The sequence below is a fragment of the Lissotriton helveticus genome, chromosome 7, assembly GCF_964261635.1.
Source record: "Lissotriton helveticus chromosome 7, aLisHel1.1, whole genome shotgun sequence".
NCBI classification, from domain to species: Eukaryota; Metazoa; Chordata; class Amphibia; order Caudata; family Salamandridae; genus Lissotriton; species Lissotriton helveticus.
Window position 1 is genome coordinate 310,604,513 of NC_136068.1, and position 24,356 is coordinate 310,628,868.

At 44.9% G+C, this 24,356-nt stretch overlaps 1 protein-coding gene across 3 annotated transcripts in view; it reads left to right on the forward strand.

The window, feature by feature from the left end:
- The window catches only part of RPRD1B (regulation of nuclear pre-mRNA domain containing 1B), a 253,889-nt gene that overhangs the window by 117,107 nt on the left and 112,426 nt on the right, over window positions 1–24,356 (forward strand). The window lies entirely within an intron of this gene.

A 24,356-nucleotide genomic window follows, 5' to 3' on the forward strand; every position in this document is an offset into this window, starting at 1 on the left:
AGGATTAGTGTGCCCACGTCCCCTTCCCATTGGTGTCGCGGCGTCTCCAGTGGGCGCAATCAGTCTGTGTGAAGTGCTCTGTACGAGCAGGACACTGCTTTAATGGTGGCCGCTCATTGGGCCATAACAACCGCTCTGTTGTATGGGGGGGTCCTGTCCGCCAATGCTTACTGATTGCTGCCATGAGTGTTCTGTGCAATAATATATGTCCCTGGGGTATCCCAAACTCCACTCTAAAGTCCTTGAACGGTAATGGCTCTGTATCCCTGTAGAGGCAACCTATTTTTGTCACCATGACTTCTATCGAGGCCTTGACAGTTACTACCATGGGGGAGTGCTCTTAACATATCCAGGGGGATGTCTGGTGAGTATGGAACCCGCGCTCTCATTCTCTGCTGCCCCCAGCGCCAGCATTTGGCCTGTACTTTAAGTTCTTGGGGGTCCTTCCCTGCTGGTCTGCCCAAACACCTGCAGCAGATCGTGTAATGATGATTTGGGCTGCCTAGATGCCGCCACTAGTCTCTCTAGTGCTATTTTTTGTACTAACCATTCCATCAATGTAATAAGTCTCAAAATCCAGTGCTGCCAGCCCACCTGCGGCTGTAGGTCGTTGCATTGTTGTGAGGGCTACTCTGCGTCGCCCTGAGCCCCAGATAAAGGTCTGAATCTGGGAGTCCAGGTCCCTGAAAAAAGCAGACTGGATCCACAGTGGGAGCGCGTTAAAATAGTACAGCAGACGGGAGAGCGCCACCATTTTAAGGAGCTCAGTCTTGCCAGCCACAGAGAGCGGGAGGGTCCGACAATAGTCCATAGCCACCCGCAATTATTGCCCTCGTATAGATCTGACCAGGTATGGTAAATGTGAACTCCCTCCCAGATATGGTAGACAATTAGGCTCCCATTGCAGTCGTGCTAGTTCTCTCGCTCCTCAGGTTACTTCAACGCTGCCACTTCACCTGGTTTCATATTTTTTGCAGGTGTGGTTGGTTTGTGGAGCCATATATGCATCTGTTCTATTCCTATTAGTGACTTTGTCTGTGAAATGTGATACGCACTTTCTTGGCTGTGTTTGAATTATTTATTTTTTAAGTTGTTTTTAGACAACTTTGTGAGCCACTGGAGAATTCGTTCCTAATACCCCTTGCATGCTTTATTAAATAGTTTATTGCAGTCTGGGAATAGGCAACGCAATTGGTCATTTGCTACAATTATAGCTATTGAAAAAGTATGGGATAAATCATGGTCTTGTTATTTTAGTGAAAAACACAGATGGGTTTGAGCGCTACTAAAGTAGAAATATGTTCGAGGCATGTGGGCTGCTGAATTCATATCTTGGCATAGATCGCCGCCTAGTGTTGGGTCCGGATGTTTACACCTTGTTGTCTTGGAAAAGTCTTCGAAGTATCACGAGATAGGTGACTCCTCCCCTGGACTACAGTGCGCATGGGCATGTTCTCCATCTTCTGATTGTTTTTCTCCGCCATTGGGTTCGGATGCACTTCGACAATCCTCCAACTTCGGGACCGAGGTTTTCCACATTTCTAAGGCCAAAAACCTTATACTTACGACGGTATTGTTTCCGCTCGGTATCCCTCGGCTCGACAACCCTTTCCATCTATCTCTGATAGTCGACGTGGGCCGTTGGTCCTTTTCGACGCCACGGAGGGCCTCCTGACGAAGGAAAGGACCCCGTTTAAAAGATGCCCACAATGTCGATCCAAGTTTCCACATAGCGATAAGCATACAGTATGCAACAGGTGCCTATCGCCAACGAAGAAATATGTCCAGCTTGTGCTCAGTTTCGGTCAAAGAAGACTATCCGGAACCGAAGGGCTGCTCGACAAGAGATGCAGCGACAGGCACCAGAACCGGACCACATTTTCGACGACGAACATGAACTCCCGGAGGCAGCGGACTCCGACCTAGAACTATTCACAGTAGAAGACCTGTCGGACTCCGATGAAGACATCCCACCGGGGCAAACTGTGAATACCAAAGCCCCTACCCTGCCTCCACCTCCAGACAAGGCTCCGGTCAAAGCATCGCCTAAAAGCCTTAGCCGCGACCAAAACACCGCTTCAGAAGCCCCGCCTTCCAGCTCGGCTCCGAAGACCGTACCAAAGCCTTCCGGTACCCCGGGACCGAGCAAACCACTTCCCAAGAAGGCCGTCAACTCAAAAACGGCCGCAGAGCCGAGACGGGCGCCGACATCAAAAAAGTCGTCGATCCGAAAAAGGCCGTCCAACAAAAGAAGGTCGTCGGTCCGAAAAAGACCATCGACCCAAAGAAGGTCGTCGATCCAAAGATCACTGTCGACCCAAAGAAGGGCGTCAATCCAAAGAAGACTGTCGACCCGAAAAAGGTCATCGACCAGAAAAGAGGGAATCAACCCAAAGAAAGTCGTCGACCCGAAGACTGCCGCCGAGCCGAAGAAAGTCGTTGAGCCAAAAAAACACATTGAGACGAAAAAGGCGGTCGAGCCGAAAAAGACCGTCGAACCGAAGAAGGTCGTCTATTCAAACCAGGCCGTAGAGCCGAAAAGAGCAGTCGAGCCGACAGAGGACGTCGAGCCGAAAAAAACTCCACAGAAAAATAAGAACAAGCAAGCAACCGATCCAAAAACATCGGCGCCAAAGCCACGGACAATGGAAGAAGAACTTTTCCATCCTGATCCAGTGAGCCCAGACCAAAATAGACTGTATATAGAACTTGATACAGGACATATATCAGTTTACAATAAGAACAAGAGAAGACTGGACACTGAAGCACCTTCTCCTGTTCCTCCTAAGAAAAAGGACTTTGGGACAGCCCCTTCTAGACCTTTTACACCTCCTTTCACTCCTAACATGCCTTATGTTCCATATTCTCCTACACCTCCCCACTATGATGACGTAGAAGACATGGGTGAAGATCCTCAACAGGACTTTATAGACCCTGATGATCAAGGGAACCAGGGTGACACATGGGACGATCAGAAGGACCCTGATGGCCCATATGATACACAACCCATACCCGATACCGCGCCATACCCCACAAAGCCGTCTCCTACTGACGACACTGTCGCTTTTAACCAGTTAGTAGACAGAGCAGCTCAGTATCATGGCGTAAACATGCACACTGACCCTATAGAGGAGGATTTCCTATTTAACACCTTCCCAACATCAGAGTAGAGTGTACGTATACTCCCTATGCTGAAGGGAGTATTGAAGCACGCACCAGACATCTTTAAAGACCCAGACAGGGCGCGTGTCCTCAATCCAAGAATTGAAAAGAAATACAAACCAGCCCCTACAGACCCCTCTTATATCAAGTCTCCGCTACCACTAGACTCCCTAGTTGTATCTAATGCTAGGAAAAGGGCAAATTCGCAAACAGGTGATGCCCCCCCTCCTGACAAGGAGTCAACATTTTTAGAAGCCTCAGGGAAAAGAGTGGCCTCTCAGGTAGCAAATACCTGGAGAATCGCCAATACACAAGCTCTCCTAGCACGCTATGACCGAGCACACTATGATGAACTGGAGGGATTATTACAACACCTACCAGAACCCTATAAGGCAAAAGCAAATGACCTGATACAGGAAGGGAAATTCATCACTAACGCATCCATAAAATGCGCCCTTGATGCAGCTGATACAGCCACTAGGTCTGTGAACACTAGTGTGTTGCTACGCCGGCATGCCTGGCTCCGCATCTCGGGTTTTAAAAATGAAGTCCAATCTACAATACTCAATCAACCCATTAACCAAGGTTTCCTGTTTGGCCCTGCAGTTGATACCATCTTAGAAGAGATGAAAAAAGATACTGACACCGCTAAGTCCATGGGTGCACTTCAATATCAACAATCTAGGAGCTCCTTTCGTCGCTCCTCTTTTCGAGCCTCAGGCAGAGGCAACACATCCCAAACCTCTTCATCCTTTAAAAGTAGTGCATAAGGCACCTTTAGTAAAGGCTCCAATAGAGGAGGTTATAGAGGGAACAATAACAAGGGCAGAGGACGTGGTGGTAATAATACCAGAGCCACCACCGCCACCAAACAGTGATTCGTTCACACTCCCTCCAGACCACTTAACACCAGTCGGAGGCAGAATAACACAATTACTACCAGTCTGGAATGCCATTACGACAGACAGGTGGGTGAGACAAATTATCCATTATGGTTACTGCCTGGAACTCACTTCTACTCCACCCAACATACCGCCCAAACACCGTCCAATGTCCAAAGAACACATCGCGCTGTTACAACAAGAGGTACTATCCATGCTGGAAAAGGGTGCCATAGAGCCAGTTCCTTTTCAACATCAAGGGACAGGAGTAAACTCTATACTTCCTCATTCCCAAAAAAATGGGTCCCTCAGGCCAATATTAGACCTCAGACCTCTGAACCAATACATACTCTCAGAGCATTTCCATATGATCACTCTACAACAAGTACTCCCACTACTCCAGCAAGGGGACTTCCTTGCTACATTAGACCTCAAAGATGCATACTTTCACATCCCTATACATCCAGCTCACAGGAGATACCTCAGGTTCACAATAGAAGGTCACCACTATCAATTCAAAGTTCTCCCCTTCGGGGTAACTACCGCACCAAGAGTTTTTACAAAATGCCTAGCAGTAGTAGCAGCACACCTCAGAAGGCAACACATCCATGTGTTCCCCTACCTCGACGATTGGCTCATAAAAGCCAACTCTTACGCACAGTGTGCCAGCCATACCTCACAGACAATCCAGCCAGTCCACGAGTTAGGATTTTCCATAAATTACCCAAAATAACATTTGCAACCCTCCCATATACAACAATATCTGGGAGCAACAATAAATACCTCAGTGGCGACGGCATATCCAAATCCAGTCAGGATAGCCAACATACAGTGTCTTACTCAAAGATTTCTGCCACAACACTCCCTGGCAGCCCGAGTGTTTATACAGCTCATAGGCATGATGGCCTCCTGCATATTCATTGTCCCTCATGCTCGGCTTCAAATGCGTCCCTTACAGGAATACCTAGCACGGCAGTGGAACCAAGCTCAAGGACAACTAAAAGACCTAGTGTTGGTAGATAGTTGCACTTACAGCGCTCTGCAGTGGTGAAACCCACAAAACCTTTCCAAGGGGCAACTGTTCCAAGAGCCAGTTCCACAGGTAGTATTAACAGCGGACCCATCACTGACAGGTTGGGGAGCCCATCTCCTTCAATACGCAGTCCAAGGTCTCTGGACAGCCAAGCAAAATACACTACATATAAACCACTTAGAGTTACTAGCAGTTTCTAGCAATGAAAGCCTTTCAGAAATACTTATGCAACAAGGCTGTGTTAATCCGGACGGACAACATGACAGCCATGTACTACATCCAAAAACAAGGAGGGACACACTCTCTGCAGCTATCTCACCTAGCACAGAGCATATGGATGTGGGCAATTCCACAAAACATTTACCTCCTGGCAGAACACCTCCCAGGAATAGACAATCAGATAGCAGATCTACTAAGCCGACACAGTCAACAAATACACGAATGTGAGATTCATCCTCAAGTTCTCCAACCATTCTTCCAAAAGTGGGGACATCCAGAAATAGATCTGTTTGCCACAAACGAAAACTTAAGATGCCCGTCCTTTGCCGCCAGGTTCCCACACCCGTTGTCACAAGGCAATGCGATATGGATTAACTGGTCCGGCAGATTTGCGTACGCTTTTCCACCAAACCCACTGATTCCATTAGTGGCACGCAAACTAAGGCAACAGTCACTCACAATGATCATGGTTGCTCCCACATGGGCAAGGCAGCCATGGTACACGACTCTCCTAGAACTCTCAGTAGTTCCTCACCAAAGACTGCGCCTTTCGCCACAATTGCTAACACCGAACCATAGAGAAATCAGGCACCTAGATCCCAATCAGATGAACCTAGCGATCTGGCTCCTGAGGTCTTAGAGTTCGGATATCTTAACTTGCCTCCAGACTGCATGAACATTATCAAGGAAGCAAGGCGTCCCACTACCAGAACATGCTATGCAGCTAAATGGAAAAGATTTGTAATTTATTGTAATAATAACCAAATCAATCCATTAGATGCCTCTATCCAAAACCTAATCTGTTACCTTCTACATCTTCAAATATGTAACCTAGCATACTCATCCATAAGGCTACACCTTGCTGCTATAGCAGCATATCTTCAAAAAAGACAACATGTGTCCCTATTCAGAATACTGCCTATGGAAGGACTTAAAAGAATTATCCCTCCAAAGCATCCACCTTCTCCAGTCTGGAACTTAAAGGTAGTGCTTACCAGACTCATGGGACCCCCATCGAACCACTTCATTCATGTGAACTACAGTTATTAACATGGAAGGTGGCATTTTTAATTGCCATTACCTCCCTCAGGCGAGTGAGTGAGCTACAGGCGCTAACCATTCAGGAACCTTTCATACAAATACACCACAATAAGGTAGTGCTTCGTACAAACCCCAAATTTATGCCAAAAGTTATCTCCACTTTCCACATCAATCAGTCCATAGAATTGCCAGTTTTCTTCCAAAACCCGCAGTCCGTGACTGAAAGAGCTCTACACACACTAGACATTAAGAGAGCTCTGCTATATTACGTTGACAGAACAAAATGATTAAAAAAAGACAAAGCAACTATTTGTTGCTTTTTCACCACAACATAAGGGTAATCCCATTTCCAAGACAGGAATAGCCAGATGGATAGTTAAATGCATTCAAATATGCTATCAAAAGGCAAAGCGCACTTTAACAGTTCCCTCAAAAGCCCACTCAACGCGCAAAATGGGGGCATCCATGGCTTTTCTAGGAAATATTCCCTTCGAAGATATATGTAGAGCAGCTACATGGTCTACCATACACACTTTCACTAAACACTACTGTGTTGACGTGCAAGCTAAGCAACAAGCTGCTGTAGGCCAGGCTGTCCTTAAAACTCTTTTTCAAACCACTGCAGCTGATACAGGCAACCACCGCTAGAGGAGAAACTGCTATTCAGTCTATGCTGAGATATGAATTCAGCCTCCCACATGCCTCGGACAGAAAATGCTACTTACCAGTATGCATCTGTTCTTGGCATGTAGGGCTGCTGACATTCATATTGCCCACCCTCCTCCCCGGTGCCTGTCACAGCTGCAGGGTTATCTTTTTTACATACATTTACATGGTCATCTCTTACTTTCCTATACTCCATCTTTGCCACAATGGCGAAAAACAATCTGAAGATGGAGAAGATGCCCATGTGCACTGTAGTCCAGGGGAGGAGTCCCTTATCTCGTGATACTTCGAAGACTCTTCCAAGACAACAAGGTGCAAACATCCGGACCCAACACTAGGCGGCGATCTATGCTAAGATATGAATGTCAGCAGCCCTACATGCCAAGAACAGATGCATGCTGGTAAGTAGTATTTTCCTTCGGAAAGATTACATTGTTTCATATGAAATCAGTTCCTTCGTTTTGTTTAGGTCACTGATCACACTGCATGTCAAAGCAACCCTTGAATGTAGATTTTTTTTAAATCTCTCCTTCAAGTAAGTTCCACAATCCGGAAGTGGGCTCTTCCTCACGGCTGCATCTTGTATGTTTACCCCCAGACGTTAAAACAAATATTTGCTCTGCATTTTGTCAGGATAATTATTTTGTACATCCTGACGCCGCATCTGTGCTCCGTAACTGTTAAAACAGTTTATCTTTGAGAGACGCAAGAATTAGTTATTTTGTCCAGGCTCGCCACAGTGAGTGGCTGAACCGAACAAAAAAAATCCAGTCCAAACTGGAATATCTTGGCTTGCCAATTATGAAACAAATTGGCCTCTGCAGGATAGATGCTTGGCAAATGAACATTCTCTGTGTATGAGACAGTGGATGCACACCACTTTGAGATAATCTGTCAAATTTTCAGGCCAGAGATCTGTAATAGACATTCATCTACTGGTTGTTCCTGAATGGCTCTCGCATTCACCTTTACTTATTTGGGTCGCTGCAGCTATTTTATAATCATTGTACACAATTGTGCTAATGGCATAACATTGATAACCCAGTGTACCCTAATTTGCTGTGCCTTTCTTGAAGTAATTCTAATGATGAGGACTGATTTTGTGATAACTTTATAGTTTCTGGTTTTTTATATTTACTTCTCAAATGCTCTTGTTGAATTGCTTCTCGCTAGCATGAATGGCAGTTGCTTCTGTAAGGCTGTTAAAAATAGGCTTTAACAACATTTTTATTTCCTGAGTAAGATTTCTAGCAAATTCTGATATTTTACATTACATTATGTGAGCATCAGTTTGCCATTATGCTTTTTCACTTAATGTTGAACCGCAGGCCTCTATTTCGACCATATAATGTCTCACCGGAACAGTGAAACCACGTGCTGCATCCACAATGCGTTTCTGCTTGAACCATCCTCCTACCCGTATCACGATATCCCCCCTGCTGGTGTGAGTAAAACAACTAGGATCAAAGCTGATTGGTCAAAACCACTCCTTTTGCAGCAGTTTGTACACTACAGGCCTACTCGTTACTGGTAAAGGGGTCCCGGGACAGAGTCAAGTCATAGCCATCCTGGAATTTATCTGGTTGCTGAAATCTGCCTCGCTGTGGTTCTTTGACAATTTTCCATGTGATGCTTTTATACCAGTAGTTGTAGTGGTTGAGCTACGCTTCATCAGAAGCCTAAACTTCCACAGTGCTACCAACCTTAAATGGGGTTATCACCAAATTCTACTAAATGCTCAATTACTATTGCTGAATCTTTCACATTGTGATGTAACATGAAAATGGATGAATAGTTATGAAAGCAGGCAATTTTTGGCCTTTTTTTGAAGCACAAGTCTAATGTTCCTGTTAGTGTCATTTGATACCTGTGTATGCACTTGAGCCAGGTTCCTTTTTAGGTCTCATTAGAGACCTCACGTGAGGTCCCTCGCAAGATATTTTGTTTACCTAAAGGGGGCTTGGAGCCCGCCCATTTCTTACCATATTTTGCCTTCACCGTCACTCTTATTTTGTTCTTATGTTTGGTTACTGCTTGCTGGTTTTATTTCCTCTTTGTGTGTTTGTTTCACCCTTGGGGCATGGTCAAAGGACTGCTTTTATTCCCACTGAGCCACCCATTGATACCTGTCCTATTTTTTTCATTTGGAGGAACCACACCATAAAACTGCATCTGTGCCATAATACATACATAAAGTTAGGCTAACCATCCCATAGTGTATAATTGCAAGCCATACCATACCATACAACACAATGATAGGCCATACTATATAATGAGTGACCATACATACAACAGGCCATATCATACCATACCATACTATACAATGACAGCCCAAACCATAATATAATATAACAAACCATACCATACCATACCTTACCATACTGTATTGTGGGCCATAGCATACCATACTAAACACTGACAGAAGATACTATACAATGTCATACCATACTATACAATGACAGGACATAGTCTACTACACAATGACAATCCAAACCATGCCATAGTATGCAATGCACAGAAGTTGTGCTGTTATACAATATGGCACAAAAAAAAACCTTGACAAAGCCAATAAATCTTGCATACATCTGACCTATTTTCTTTGCCAATGCTTGTTTCAGCAGGTAGTTTGCTTCAGAATGTGATTTTAGCATATTCAAATACCAATGCTGGGCATTGTGCATGATTTTCTTTTCCTGCAGTTTATTTGTGATTCCTTATTTGATGTAGCGCTCCAGGTTTAAGTGATGCCTATCGTGGCACTTACCATTTGCAGCAGCTAACCTGCATAACCTTGACATCTCTTACCTTAAGAAAAGTCACCTGGTGCACAGCTATTCTAGGAGTGCCACCACCTCTATGCAGCATAATGCTGCACCCATCCTATTGGAGGTTGTTAGAATTTATCGGTAAAACGCAGATTAAGAGTTGTGTACAGGGTCTCAACCACTAGGCACAGCTCAAAGTACCCTTACAGCCAGTGAGGTAACAAGGTAATATCACCGTTGCTTTCTCTACCACTAGTAATGCATGTAACCCCAGGAAAGCTAAAAGCACTGTTACATTACCACGATTTTGCCAGCACCAGGCAGGTAACTAGTTTTAAATAGGTTGGATTTAGATCTAAGGAAGGGGTGCAAGCACCCTGTAGCCGATGGCTGACCCTGCCTTCAATAAACCCATTGACTCTTTTGCACCATGTTTGTGTGCTGTATAGATGGGAGTTCTCCAGCCATCCTTAAACCATGGGATCGGGGGAGGAGCTACGCTAGCAACCAAGATGGCCGCATAAGCTCCCGGCTCCGACGAACTCCGTCGCTGGCAGACCTATCCTGAAATTCATCCTGACCTCCCGCCCGACTCCTGTGTGTCTAAATCGTTGCTGAGCCCAGGGGGGCAATCCCGGAGTTTTTATCGCTCTGATTGACGAAGTTACACCGTCTTTCATTTTTGGGCCTATTCCAGTGTGTGAGCCGGGGCCTCGAGTACTGACCCAGCCGGGTTTCAGTTGAACAGTCTCACCGGAGTGCAACTTATTCTCGATCCTGGTGGTGGTCTTTGGTCCTGGCGAATACTAGACATTCTGATAGATACATCTGCCGTGTGGATTCCTCACCTTGTGAATATCCCCTTGTGTCAGCAACATTCGGAAATTCTTTTCGTAGCCTCGCGCCGACGTGGACTAGGACGTCAGAGACACGACCTCGCTCGCGACTCCGCTGACTTCACCGACGCCTACAATAGGCCCACGCCGGCGTGATGACATCAGTTCCCTTTTTTCCGCGTCGTCGACGCTAACGGTTTCGGGATACTCTGTAGCTTTTAGTATATTGTTACTTTATTTCCTCGATTCTCCATTCTCTGACCTTTTTGTTCTGTCGTCATGTCGACAAAGAAGACAGGGTTTAAACCTTGTAGAGAATGTGGGAAGATGATGTCCGTTACGGACCCTCACCAAGACTGCATCTGGTGTTTGAGTTCGGATCACGACGTTGATGGGTGTTCATCATGTCAGAAGATGAATCCGAAGGCTCTTCGTGAAAGAGAATCAAAACTTCTTCTGGCCAAGCTTAAAGCAAGTAAAGTTAGAAGATCCTCAAAGCATTCGAAGAGATCGAAGTCGAGATCCAGGTCGAGGTCTCGGGAGGCGTCGGCCTCTAAGTCTTCGTCCGATCACGTTTCCGGTTCTCATAAGAAACATAAGAAAAGGAGACATGGATCCCGTCATCATTCAGGTGATAAGTCTGGTTCTAGATCGAAGTCTCCCAAGAGGATGAAGTCGAAGGTAATTCCTCCACAAGTGTCGGATCAAGAAGGTGAGGCTTCGCCTTCGGAGTCGATAGTCCATTCTCCGACTCCGGTTCCGGATCCGACTCCGGCTCCGTCTCCGACTCCATCTCCGGCTCCAGAGGACACCGATGGAGTTCCTGTTGAGGAGGAGGCTTCGAATCCTGTTGGGGAAGAAGACTCAAACCTGCCTCGAGATCAGCCTGAGTATCCACCATTCCCGACTCCAGGTCAGGACCCCTCTGCGTTTTTAAACGCGATGTATGGTGTTTTCTCAAGATCGTGGTACCCCTCTGGAGCACCTTCGGGTCCCATGGGTCCTATGGCTTTTAATTTGGGTGTTCCTCACTCATATGCTCCGGCACCTTTTATGCCATATATGCCAGCCCCGACTCCGCTGTGGCAGTACCAAGCTCCACCGAGGTAGACGCCGGTGTCGACGCCGGCTCGGCCGAAGTCGACGACTCCGGTTCCGGCGTCTCCGACTCCTGTTAATTCTATGGAGCAACCTTCCAGGCCCTCGGATTCGGTTCCGAAGTCGGCTCCGGCGCCGTCGAATTCGGCTTTGGATTCGACTGCACTTCGAGTTAAGCTGAGATCTCGAAGAGAAGCTCAACGTCTTCTTGATGAACAGAGGGTTGATGAATCTTCTTCTGAAGTGGAGGAAGGTGAGCTGGATGGGAGTTGTTTTGAGGACCTGGCAGAGGCTAGTGGTCTCGAATTTTCTCCAGAGTGGTCTTTGCCTTCAGGACCTGATGCTCCTTCCAGGGATGTTCAACCATATCATGTTGTCATGAAGAAGGCAGCAGGACTTTTGGGTTTGACATTGCCCAGTGTCGAATTTAAGTCGAATTTATTGACTGAGGTCCTTCATTCTCCAAACTCGGCAGTGGAACCTTTGCTACCATTTAATGATGCTTTAAAGGATCCCATTATGGAGGTATGGAAGAAACCTTTTTCTGCTCCTTCGGTTTCAAAAAGTGTGGCTAGGAGGTATAGAGTGGCTCCTGAGGATCCTGCTTTCTTGTCTTCTCATCCTTCCCCTGAGAGTTTGGTAATTCAGGCTGCTTGTTCTAAAAAGTCAGTTGGTGCTTTTCCGCAGGTGCCTGGCGACAAAGAAACCAAGAAGCAGGATCAAGTTGCAAAAAAGACTTTTTCTTCGGCTAGTATGGCATTGAAGTCTTCTAACGCCACTTGCCTTATGGGTAGATACATTCATGCTCTTATGGACTCAATGCGTTCATTGATCCCCAAGGTTCCTGAGGATAGCAGAAAAGACTTTGAGGAAGCTTTGTCTGATTCTCAAGCGGCAGCTCGTCAGGTCATCCAAAGTGGACTTGATACTACGGATTCTGTAGCAAGGATCATGGGCACGACGGTTGCCACGAGGCGTTCAGCCTGGTTGAAGTCGTCTGACTTTTCAGCTGATTTGCAGTCTGCTTTATTGGATTTGCCTTTCGATGGTGAGGGGCTCTTTGGAAGGAAAGCAGACGCGGCCTTGGAGAGATTCAAGGACATCAGGGCAACTGCTAGATCTCTTGGCCTTCAGGTCAGGGGTTCTACGACCAGGAAATTTAGAGGTTTTGGTCGCTCTTCCTTTCGTTCGTATAGACAAGGGCAGCAGCAGCAACAACAGCAGCAGCAGAATACCTTGTATAGGTCATACAGAGGAAAACAGAGGGCACGTCCTCGAAGGCGTCAAGCCTCTTCCTCCTCCCCCTCCTCCAACCCCCCAGCCACAGAGAAGCAGCCCTAGATCTGCCATTCAGGATCATGTAGGCCCAGTGGGGGGTCGGTTTACCCACTTTCTACGAGATTGGGAATCGGTTACATCAGATCTTTGGGTTCTCAATCTCGTAGAGAATGGGTATGCCCTTCCCTTTCGGGAATTCCCTCCCAATTACCCTCCTTGTCAGGGTTATTGCTCAGAGGAACATCTGTTACTCCTTCAGGAGGAAGTCCAAACACTTTTGAGAAAAGGTGCGATAGAGGTGGTCCCAGAGCAGGAAAGGGGTCAGGGATGCTACTCCTGGTATTTCCTGATTCCCAAGAAGGATGGCAGACTTCGTCCAATCCTGGATCTCAGGATCTTGAATTTTTATCTGAAGCAGGAGAAATTCAAGATGCTCACCCTTGCTCAGGTTCTTCAGGCTATGCTGGAAGAAGACTGGATGGTGTCACTCGACTTACAGGATGCGTATTTTCATATTCCAATCCTGAAGTCGCACAGGAGGTATCTCCGTTTTACGGTAGGATCGCAGCACTACCAGTTTGCGGTCCTTCCGTTTGGACTTACTACTGCGCCTCGGGGCTTCACCAAGGTGATGGCAGTGGTGGCGGCGCATCTCAGAAGATCAGGGATTCCTGTATTCCCGTATCTGGATGACTGGCTGATCAAAGCAGAGTCGTCAGAGACTGTGCTTCATCATCTGCAGGAGACAACCCAGTTGTTGTACAGGTTGGGTTTTTCGATAAACGTACCCAAATCTCACCTGGTGCCCTCCCAGCGCAACCTGTTCATAGGTGCTGTACTGGACACAACGGTATGTCGTGCATTCCCTCCCCCTCAAAGGATTCGCGACATACAGGAAATGATTCCTTTATTTTACAATGGAGCGGTCGTTCCAGTCCTGAAGGTCCTTCGCCTGCTCGGTCTGATGGCTTCTTGCATTCTGTTGGTCAGCCATGCACGCTGGCACATGAGGGCGCTCCAGTGGTGCCTCCGCAGGCAGTGGTATCAGCACAACGGAGATCTCAGGGAGTCGGTGAGGATCTCCAGAGAAGCTGCGGCGGATCTGTTTTGGTGGGGCGTGGAAGACAACCTGTCTCAAGGAAAACCTTTTCATCTGCCTCCATCGGTGGCCACAGTGATAACGGATGCATCCACTCTCGGGTGGGGTGCTCATCTGGGGGATCTGGAGGTCAAGGGCCTTTGGTCTCCAGAGGAAAGGTTGCTTCACATCAACCTTCTAGAATTGCGGGCGATACGTTTAGCGCTCAAGGCCTTCCTCCCTTCCCTTCGCGGTCAGTCGGTTCAAGTCCTGACGGACAACACGACCGCGATGTGGTATATCAACAAGCAGGGAGGAGTAGGATCGCAGTGTCTCTGCAGAGAGGCTCTGCGTCTCTGCAGAGAGGCTCTGCGTCTCTGGTCCTGGGTTCAGGACTATCAGATTTGTCTGATGGCGAATCATCTGGCCGGAGTGTTGAACGTTCGTGCAGACAGTCTGTCGGCAGTTCTCTGCCGACCACGAGTGGAGGCTTCACCCGGAGGTGGTTCACGACCTCTTTCAGATGTGGGGAACTCCTCGGGTGGACCTGTTCGCCACTTACGAGAATGCGCACTGCCTGTCATTCTGCAGTCTCCAGTATCCGATGCAAGGAGCCTTGGGGGACGCGTTTCAGTTGAGTTGGACAGGTCAACTCCTTTACGCGTTTCCCCCCATACCCTTGATTCCTCGGGTTCTGAGGAAGATTCGCCAAGATCGGGCCCAAGTCATATTGGTTGCTCCAGACTGGCCAAGAAGGGTGTGGTATACAGATCTTCTCCACCTCTCCTCTCACCCGCCGCTCCGTCTCCCTCTCAGGGCAGACCTCCTCTCTCAGATGGAGGGGCAGGTTCTACACCCCCACCTCCAGACATTGCACCTTCATGCCTGGAGATTGAACGGGGCAACCTGATTTCCTTTTCCCTCCCGCCTGACGTTGTGGATGTCAGCTTGTCAGCCAGGCGTGACTCCACTAAGTCTGTCTATTCTTATAGATGGGCGAAATTTGTCTCGTGGTGTGGGGAAAAGTCTATTGACCCTTTGAGAGCCCATTTGTCTGACGTTTTCCAGTTTGCCCTTTCTCTGGCTCAGCAGGGTCTTGCTGTTGCCACGGTGAAGGGTTATCTTTCTGCGCTGTCAGCTTTTATCTGTTTGCCTGACCAGCCCTCTCTTTTTAAATCTCCTGTGGTTTTAAGGTTTTTGAAGGGCCTCACAAATAAGTTCCCTCCTACTCCTTTTGTTATGCCTCAGTGGAACTTGAATCTTGTATTGATCTTTTTGATGGGTGCTCCTTTTGAGCCTCTCCACAAATGTCCCATGAGGCTTCTTACCCTTAAAACAGTCTTCCTCGTTGCAATAACCTCGGCAAGGAGGGTAAGTGAGCTTCAAGCTCTTAGTTCCAAGCCCCCTTTCTTGACCATTCATGCTGATCGAATGTTTCTCAGGACCAGGGCTGCTTTTCTCCCTAAGGTGGTAACTCCCTTCCATCTAGGATAGTCCATTACCTTACCTTCCTTTTATCCTCCCCCTCACCCTTCTAAGGAGGAAGAGAGACTGCACCGTCTGGACCCTAAGAGGGCGGTGTCCTTTTACTTGGACAGATCCAAGGACTTTCGTTTGGAAGACCAGCTCTTCGTTGGGTTTGCTGGCTGCAAGAAAGGAAGAGCGGTCCATAAAAGAACCTTGTCAAGATGGATCGTCCTCTGCATAAAGATCTGCTACTCTTTCGCCGGTAAGGAACCACCAGAGGGTATAAGGGCGCATTCTACAAGGGCTAAGTCTTCTACCTCAGCATTGGCTAGAGGCGTACCTGTTGGGGATATTTGTAGAGCGGCAACTTGGTCTTCCCTCCACACTTTCGCGAAGCATTACTACTTGGATTCCGAAGTGATGAGGGAGGGTCACTTTGCGCGCTCTGTCCTGCAGGATTTCCTGGTTTAGAAGAGTGAACACCCTCCTCCGGGAGTGGGGACTGCTGTGGGGCTCTATTCACAAGGTGAGGAATCCACACGGCAGATGTATCTATCAGAAGAACAAGTTACTTACCTTCGGTAACACTTTTTCTGGTAGATACAATATCTGCCTGTGGATTCCTCACTGACCCACCCGCCTCCCCGTTGTTCACTCTTCTATACCAGTGTTACTGTAATGTAATGTATATATATTTTGTTATCAGGGAATGTTTCAATTGCTTTCCTGCATTTGCCTTACACTGTGTGTGTTTGCCTTGACTATTGTGTACTGTGTATACTTTGTATATATATTTCTCCTGTCATTGGTCCGTCCGTGTGCCTCGATGGCACGGAAAAAAGGGCGGAACTGATGTCATCACGCCAGCGTGGGCCTATTGTAGGCGTCGGTGATGTCAGCGGAGTTGCGAGCGAGGTCGTGTCTCTATGACGTCCTAGTCCACGTCGGCGCGAGGCTACGAAAAGAATTTCCGAATGTTGCTGACGCAAGGGGATATTCACAAGGTGAGGAATCCACGGGCAGATATTGTATCTACCAGAAAAAGCGTTACCGAAGGTAAGTAACTTGTTCGACGGCGACGAGACGTGATTGCTGCGGTGGATCGGAGGCCAGGTCCCAGGGGCCCTGTTACGTCCCTCGGGGTCCGCGGGTGGGCCCCCGCTCGCGGCAGTGGTATGAAGAGCCCAAGCCTACAAGTCGCCCGTCGCCTCCATCCATCCCGCTCCTGTTTGTTTCCCCGGAGTAGCCGGCTTCCGGGGTTAAAGACCTGCTGTGTTATCGTGCAAGCGGAGATGGATCGGACGATGTGTGGACCAACACTAAGGACCGTAATCGCTGCCATCGGGGCTCTTCACCTGCAAATGGAGGCTGCTCTCCACAAATTGACTGTCAGCATCGAGACTATGTGTTTGAGACCGGACTCCAGCCCTGTGTCAGACCTGCAACGTACGGTGACCCCCGCGAAGCTTGATATACCTCGAGAGAAGAACCCCGAACATAATCGAGACCCGGTGCCATTTGTCTATGCACGTATACAGCGGTACGTTAATGGAGCCCCTGAACAACAAGCAAGATCGGCCGCGCAGGACTCATTTCTTCCTTCGCTTCTGGAGACTTCCATTAATACTTTTTGGACTGAATTTCGTGTGTCTGGTGGACTTCGAGACTTAACATTTTTTACCCTTTCTGGATGCATTGGTCTCCTTTTTCTACAACGTTTTGACTCTTTTGCTACTATGTCGGTCCTACTGGATGGGGTTTGTGTGATGGATCGTAAGGGCCAGGGCTGAACTTGACTATCTGAGTTCGGTACAGTGACTTTCTTTTGACTCTGCTGGGTTGTGTCCGTGAGCGTAGGGGCCAGATGGAAGTCTGATTGTCTGGGTTTATTACAGTGACTATGTTTGATAAGGGATTTGCTGCATTTGTGGTGCCGGGGGTTGGGCGGGAAGGTCTTTTTCTCCTTCTGTGACTCCCCTAACTGTTTGCTTATTTGTTTGCTTTGACTCGCTTACGTATGACGGTAGGGGATGTCTGCTTTTGGCGGGGAGAGGGGAGTCCGGGAGCCCGTATTGTATTGTATGACATTTCCTCCTCCATCTTTTCCCTTCCTTGGGGTTTAGTTTAGTGGGCGACAGGCACGCTGCAAGTGGGTTAGGTCGTAGCCATCTGCAGGGGTGCAGGGTGGGGGGCTGAGGAGGTTTTTTTTATTTTTCCTATATTTTGTTCTATGGCCTTTCTTTTTCCCTTTTCCCTTCTTCACAAGAGATGTGGCATATTCTCCTGAGCCTTTTGTTCCTCATATCCGGGTATCGAGTGTCCGATCTCTATATCCTGTATCCTGGGTGGGCGAGTTCCAATTATGTTTGCTCATGGCTTCTGACCGCATTGTTTTGCCCCAGCTTTACACTGGTATTGTTGACTTTCAGATGCCTATTATTGTTGTATATTTCCTCAACTCATTTGCCCGTCCACCGCTACTGTATGGTCCTCCAAATGATACCCGATATGTATATTTCTACTCTTGTTTTATAATTAATAAAAATATATATTAAAAAAAAATAAACCATGTAATCGAGCATACTGTTCCTCTTGGACCCAGTGCTGGAAGCTTGTCTAAAGGCTTAGATCAGAGCACTAGGTAGTAATTCTTTTTGGAGCCAACAGGGGTGCTTTACCGAGGAGAAGATCCTAGCCTAGCTTCTTAAGAGTGCTTGCTGTTGCAGGAAACTGCTCTTATCATTCGTCTGCTAAGACTTTTTATTATAAATTACCAAGTACTAATCGGAAGGTTAGGAAAGCTGCCTCAGTTCTTCTTTGACCACCTCTGATGCCTGCAGCGCAGCTCTTTGCACAGCCAATGTCCATACTACTTCATATGGTACTTGTGTCCTGCTCCAGCTGCCAATTCAGGATTTTCTTGGTATGCATTATCCATCATATGACGGCATCTTACCGCCAAGGAATTTGCCACCAGCAATACACCCTGCCTTCTCATATGTTGCAAAATATATTCTAATGAGTGTGATCGGTTGGAGAAGAGGGGCAAGCTCATTTAGAATCAAGGCTAACAAAATAAAACGGATGCTGCAACGTGGAGGTGTGCTGAAAAAGGTCCTTTTAATAGTAATTATATTCCAGCATACGCTAACACCTTACTGCCAAGGAAATTGCCCTCACCATTACAACTTGTCTTCTTGCATGTGAAAAAAGATATTGTGATGAGTGTGACAGGTTGCAGAAGAGGGTCACATCATGAAAAATTAAGGCTAAGAAAATAAAACCCATCATACAACATGGAGGTGTGCTGCAAAAGTGGATTTAATGGTCACAGACTGCCCAGATTCGCTTTGGCTGTGTAGCTGCTATTTCTCGAAGGAGCAGACGTGATCCAGGGAAAATTAGCAAAGAAAAAAATTCCTTTTAATGTGCTCATTCCAAGACTAGATGGCAGCAGTGTGCACTACACGTGAATATACAGCACTGCAAGCCACAAAGCACGTGATGCAAGCAAGTAACATTTTTCTATAGTTTCCCTTTAACAATTGTTAAAGTTAGCATTGGGTTAGGGCAATCATTATTTGATCAATTTTAAAATCACCTTTTTTAGTATGTAGTGATAATGTTAGTTATGGACTAGGAAATAGCATTTACTTATAATATAAATAGTTTGATTATAGGTATAGTTAGGGTTTGCTAAAGTGTTAGGATGAGAGTTAATTCTTTAATAAAAAATAATTTAATGAATGCTCAAAGCAAATATTTAGCATTGCTAATAAAAAAAATCTGTTTTGGCTGTAGGGATGAGTTAAAGATCCTAACGAGGCAAAGTTGTGGGAGGTGCTGGTAATTCAGTGTTAATTATGGGCTGACGAGATAATGGCAGATGAGCTAAAAGTTGTACGGTAATCATAAAAAGAGGTAATGGCAGGAGAGGCAGCGTTACATAATCTTTTTTAAGCATTATTTCCGACACTTTAATTGACATTTGATTTTTAGCTTTTAAGAGAGATGTGCTTGGCTGAGGGCGTACATTTAACATGCATTATATTGGATGATCTCAACAGAAAGAGCAGTCGCAAGTGGGTTAGTCACTGAGCTTTCACTGTTACTGGAAATGTGAGGAAATGGAGTAGAGGCAAACGTTTAAAAGAAACTGAAGGCAAACCCCGCATTTAGTAATAAAACATGATGGTATAATCAACAAAAGAATCAACCGTATATAAATGGCACGTTGGGCTGTGAGACATTGGCCTTGGTTTTAGGGTTATGACCTGGCCATCCATTGTGTCTATAGATTCACGTGCTTTAAAGTATTGGCTTTCGTGCTTGTTGATATTTATTGCCTTGCAGTGCTTGTAGCCTTCAGACTTCTTTTTGATGCTAACTAGACAAAATATCGAAAAAAACATATAGAATGGACAAAATATCGAATTCAGAATATAGATTGAACATAATCTCGAATGAACATAATATAGTGGTTAATAATATCGAAATGCAGGTAATTAATATCGACTGTCAAAATATTGAAGTACATAATATAAGCATTAAAATATATCGAATTTTTAATATCGATTTTTTTCCAAGTGTTTTGTATGTTAGTATATGTGTTAAGTGTATATTATTTTTGTAATGTATGTTTAGTTTTTTAAAGTAATGCATGTTATGTTATTTAAATTTTGCGTAATTTAATTCCGTAGCGGGTTGTGGGTTTATAGGGGAATAGGGTGGGAAGTAATTTATTTATAGTAAATTAAATATTAATTTTTAGGAATTAATTATTTTTTATTTAATTTTACATTTTAGTCCTGTAGCGGGTTGTGGGTTTATAGGGGAATAGGGTGGGAAGTAATTTAATTGTAATTAATTATTGAAATTATTTTTATGTATTGATAAATAATTTATTGTTGGTAATTTTTTTATTGCTTGCATTTTTGGTTTTGTAAATTAATTAGTTAATTATTAATAGGTAATGTTAATAAATATTTATTAGTATTTATAGTTATTTATTGAATATTTTGTAATTGGTATATTTTAATAAATAATATTTTGGTAGTTATAATTACTTATTTATTACATATTTTGTAATTAGTAATTACATTTTTTATTTTATTGGTATTGATAGTTTATTCTTATTCAAATATTAAATCATTACTTTCCCTTCTGTTGCACTCACTGGAGTGAGAATGGTAATTCTTACCCCTATGCTGTCCAACGCTTTCCCTACGGTTGCACTCTCTGGAGTGGGAAACTTAATTTTTACCTCTACGCTATCAAACGCTTTCCCTATGGTTGCACTCACTGGAGTGGGAATAGTAATATTTACCCCTATGCTATCCAACTCTTTCCCTACTGTTGCACTCACAGGAGAGGGAATAGTAATTTTCACCCTCCAGCTATCCAACGCTTACCCTACTGATGCACTCATTGGAGTGGGAATAGTAAATTTTACCCTCCCGCTATCCTATACTAACAATATTGAGTTTTTTTTTTAATATTAAGTTAAAATATATGTATTTTACTTGCATTCATTATTTATTAATTTTAAGGTTAAGTATTTTAAGTATGTTTTAGTTAATTATATTTATTATGTTAATTTTACATAACTTTCAATATATTTTAAAAAATTCGATATTTTAATAAACTATATTATTTACAACAATATTTTGGATTCAATATTTTTGTACTAACCTGTTTGTAGATAGAAATTCGATATTTTGGCATTCTATATTTTGGCCACGATATTTTGGCAGGTCGATATTTTGCTCCTCGATATTCTGTCAGTGATTCCATTATGATTGCACACCTTTGGAACAATGAGACAAGTGCTAAAGAAACTCACCATTCAGAGCCTATATACAGACTTTCTACTGTTTGCTGTGTGCTAGGGAACCCATAGCCTGAGCTCCAACACTATTTCATCTAACTGCAAGATTTCAATTTCAGCACATATGTGAGAAAGTTTTAAAGAATGTTAAAAACATTTTTTTAGAATATTTCTGAGAATTCTTGTGGGACAATTCCCTCTCAGGGCCAGTCTTTGGGCTATGTGGTCAAGGGACTGACTTAACGTACCACTCCTCTAGAAGCCTTGAAACGCTATCATTTGTCTTTTATGGACCCCCACTTAATCATTACTGGAATCCAAGGACACACCACTGAGCCATTCTTGGACTTAGTAGACCTTGGCCTGAGCAATTTCGATGATTGAACCTCAAAATAATATTGAAAAATACAGAAACACATTTGTCAAACAAATACACAAACATAAAAAAAGAAATTATTGGGAAGGTTGAAGGTTTTCTAAATTAACTGAGCCCACCCATCACAGATATTGTATTCTGTTCAATGCCTTTACCTCGCAATCAATTTGGGGATACCAACTTAATTTCTAGCCTGCAATTTCAAATTTCTTCACATATAGAAAACGCTTACAAATCTTCAATTGTACTTCATTTGTGTATCATTTATTATTTTGTTAATATTATTTACTTTTATAAGCTGTCACAGACCTCAGAGTTGGCATCACAGACCCCTAGTATCCACGGACCACAGGTTAAAAACTACTGTTCTAGATACCTGAATGTCTGACTTACAGAACTATTAAGAAATCTTCAGGTGCAGGTTTAAAGGTTTACAAGAACGCATGCATGCAGATTTCTATATTTTTGGGTATTCTTTAGGATTTCCCAGCATACACAAGATTACTTGCAGCAATCACAGTTTTGTTTTATAGGTATGCCCCTATAACAGTCTTTTTTCATTTGTGACTGTGTGTAGGCATTTACACATGTGCATTTGTACATATTGTACAAATGTGCATGGGGAGATTCCATTGCATTTGTGCACTGGCACTTTATTTTATTTTTCCTCTTGGAAATCGTGAGTATTCCGAGCCCATTCACGTGATTTTGGGCTAATTCTGCAGTATAAAATCTATGATAATGGACATGGGTTCCTGATTACATTGTGCTGACTAAAAGCGCACCTTTAAGACGCAGGTTCAGGTCATTCCTGTGTGGAGCAGGAATTGTTAATTTTTGACTAATTTATGAGTCTTACTGAAGACAAATGCATCCCTAGTTGATTTTCAGCAGAAGCATTGAAAACAATTAAAACCATCCCACGTCTCATTATCTTGACAGTTCTCCGTGCTGTTGGCAGTAGATTGAATGAATTTGTTAAAAAAGTAACAAGCATGGCTATTACCATGGTAAAAGTCTCCAGTAATTTGCAGTTCTGGCTTCTTAGGGTTTCTGAATATGGAGCAATGTTATTCAATTTTTGTATCCTAATTTATGGCAAATATATACAGATGCGATAGCCTCCCTGCGGGATAGTAAATTGTTTTCAGAATATAAATAATAAAGCAATTAATATTGCGGTCTCCGGTTTCAAACAAATAGTTAACTGAGATATATTGAGTATTTAATAGAGCTGGTGCTCAGGTCAGACTGGGCTTCCAATATGTGTGTGTTATTTGCCATCTGCCAGCAACAAATACATTTTTACTTAACAGTGTAGCTGGTTTTTGGACTTTAAAAAAATCCCACTAAAACCTCTTTTGAGGACTTTTTAAATTTAGACTGGTGTGATCTCTTATCAGAGCCATCAGTTCTGAATTTATGTTTTATTTTTATGGGGAAATGACTCTACCACAGTGACACACTGCTGTATCATAGTGAGTCCATATGGAACTATTCCAGTTCTATATCAAGATATTGAGAGTGAATTGGACAAATACTTTCTTCTCTTCGTTAATTTTGCAGCCTCTAAAAAAAAGTAAACTTACTGGATCTGGAGGCAGTTCTTACTCCTGTTGTCCTAGACTTCAATTAGGATTTTGATTAGGCGGAATAGGAGTGTAACCAAACATAGAAATAATATATTCTGTGACTTTGCTTCCATAGCTCTAAAATGGAACCTGCTCATGGTTCTCAGATTCTATAAACCTATAACTGCAGGTTCGAGGAATGTGGGCTGCTGAATTCATATCTGTGCATTGATCGCCGCCTAGTGTTGGGTCCGGATGATTGCACTTTGTTGTCCTGGAAGAGTCTTCGAAGTATCACGAGATAGGTGACTCCTCCCCTGGACTACAGTGCGCATGGGCATCCTTTCCATGCTCAGATTGTTTTTTTTCGCCATTGTGTTCGGATGCAAACTCCTACACTCCAACTCTGAATCGAAACAAAACTTTTCTAAAGACCAAAAGGCCTTCGACTTTGTCGGTATTGTTCTCGTTCGGTACCTCTCTACTCCATACAACCTTCCATCTCGAATCGGTCGTCGACGCGGGCCGTTGGGCCTTTTCGACGCCACTTGAGCCGACCGTCGATGGAAAGAAGCCCTTTCAAAAGGTGCCCACAATGCAACTCAAAGTTCCCCCATACTGATAAACCCTCAGTATGCAACAAGCGCCTTTCCCCAGACCATAAGGAAGAAACCTGCCCGGCCTGCGCCCAGTTCTGGTCGAAAAAAACATATGGATCCGAAGGGCCGCTAGGCAAGAGATGCAGCGACAGGCACCAGAACCCGACAACATCTTCGATGATGACCAGGACCTACCGGACACTCAAGACTCGGACCTAGAGATCGTCACGGTCGAAAACTACTCCGACGACGAACTCCCGTCGGGCCAAATCGTGAGTACACTGCCCCCGACACCAATTGACCCCTCGCCAAAGGCTCCGGTCAAGGCATCGCCAACAGGCCTTAGCCAAGATCATAAGACTTTCGACAGCCCCGCCTTCGGACTCGGCTCCGAAAATGAAACCAAAACCTTCAGACACCCCAGGGCCTAGTAACGTTGCCCCGAAGAAGGTTCCAGAG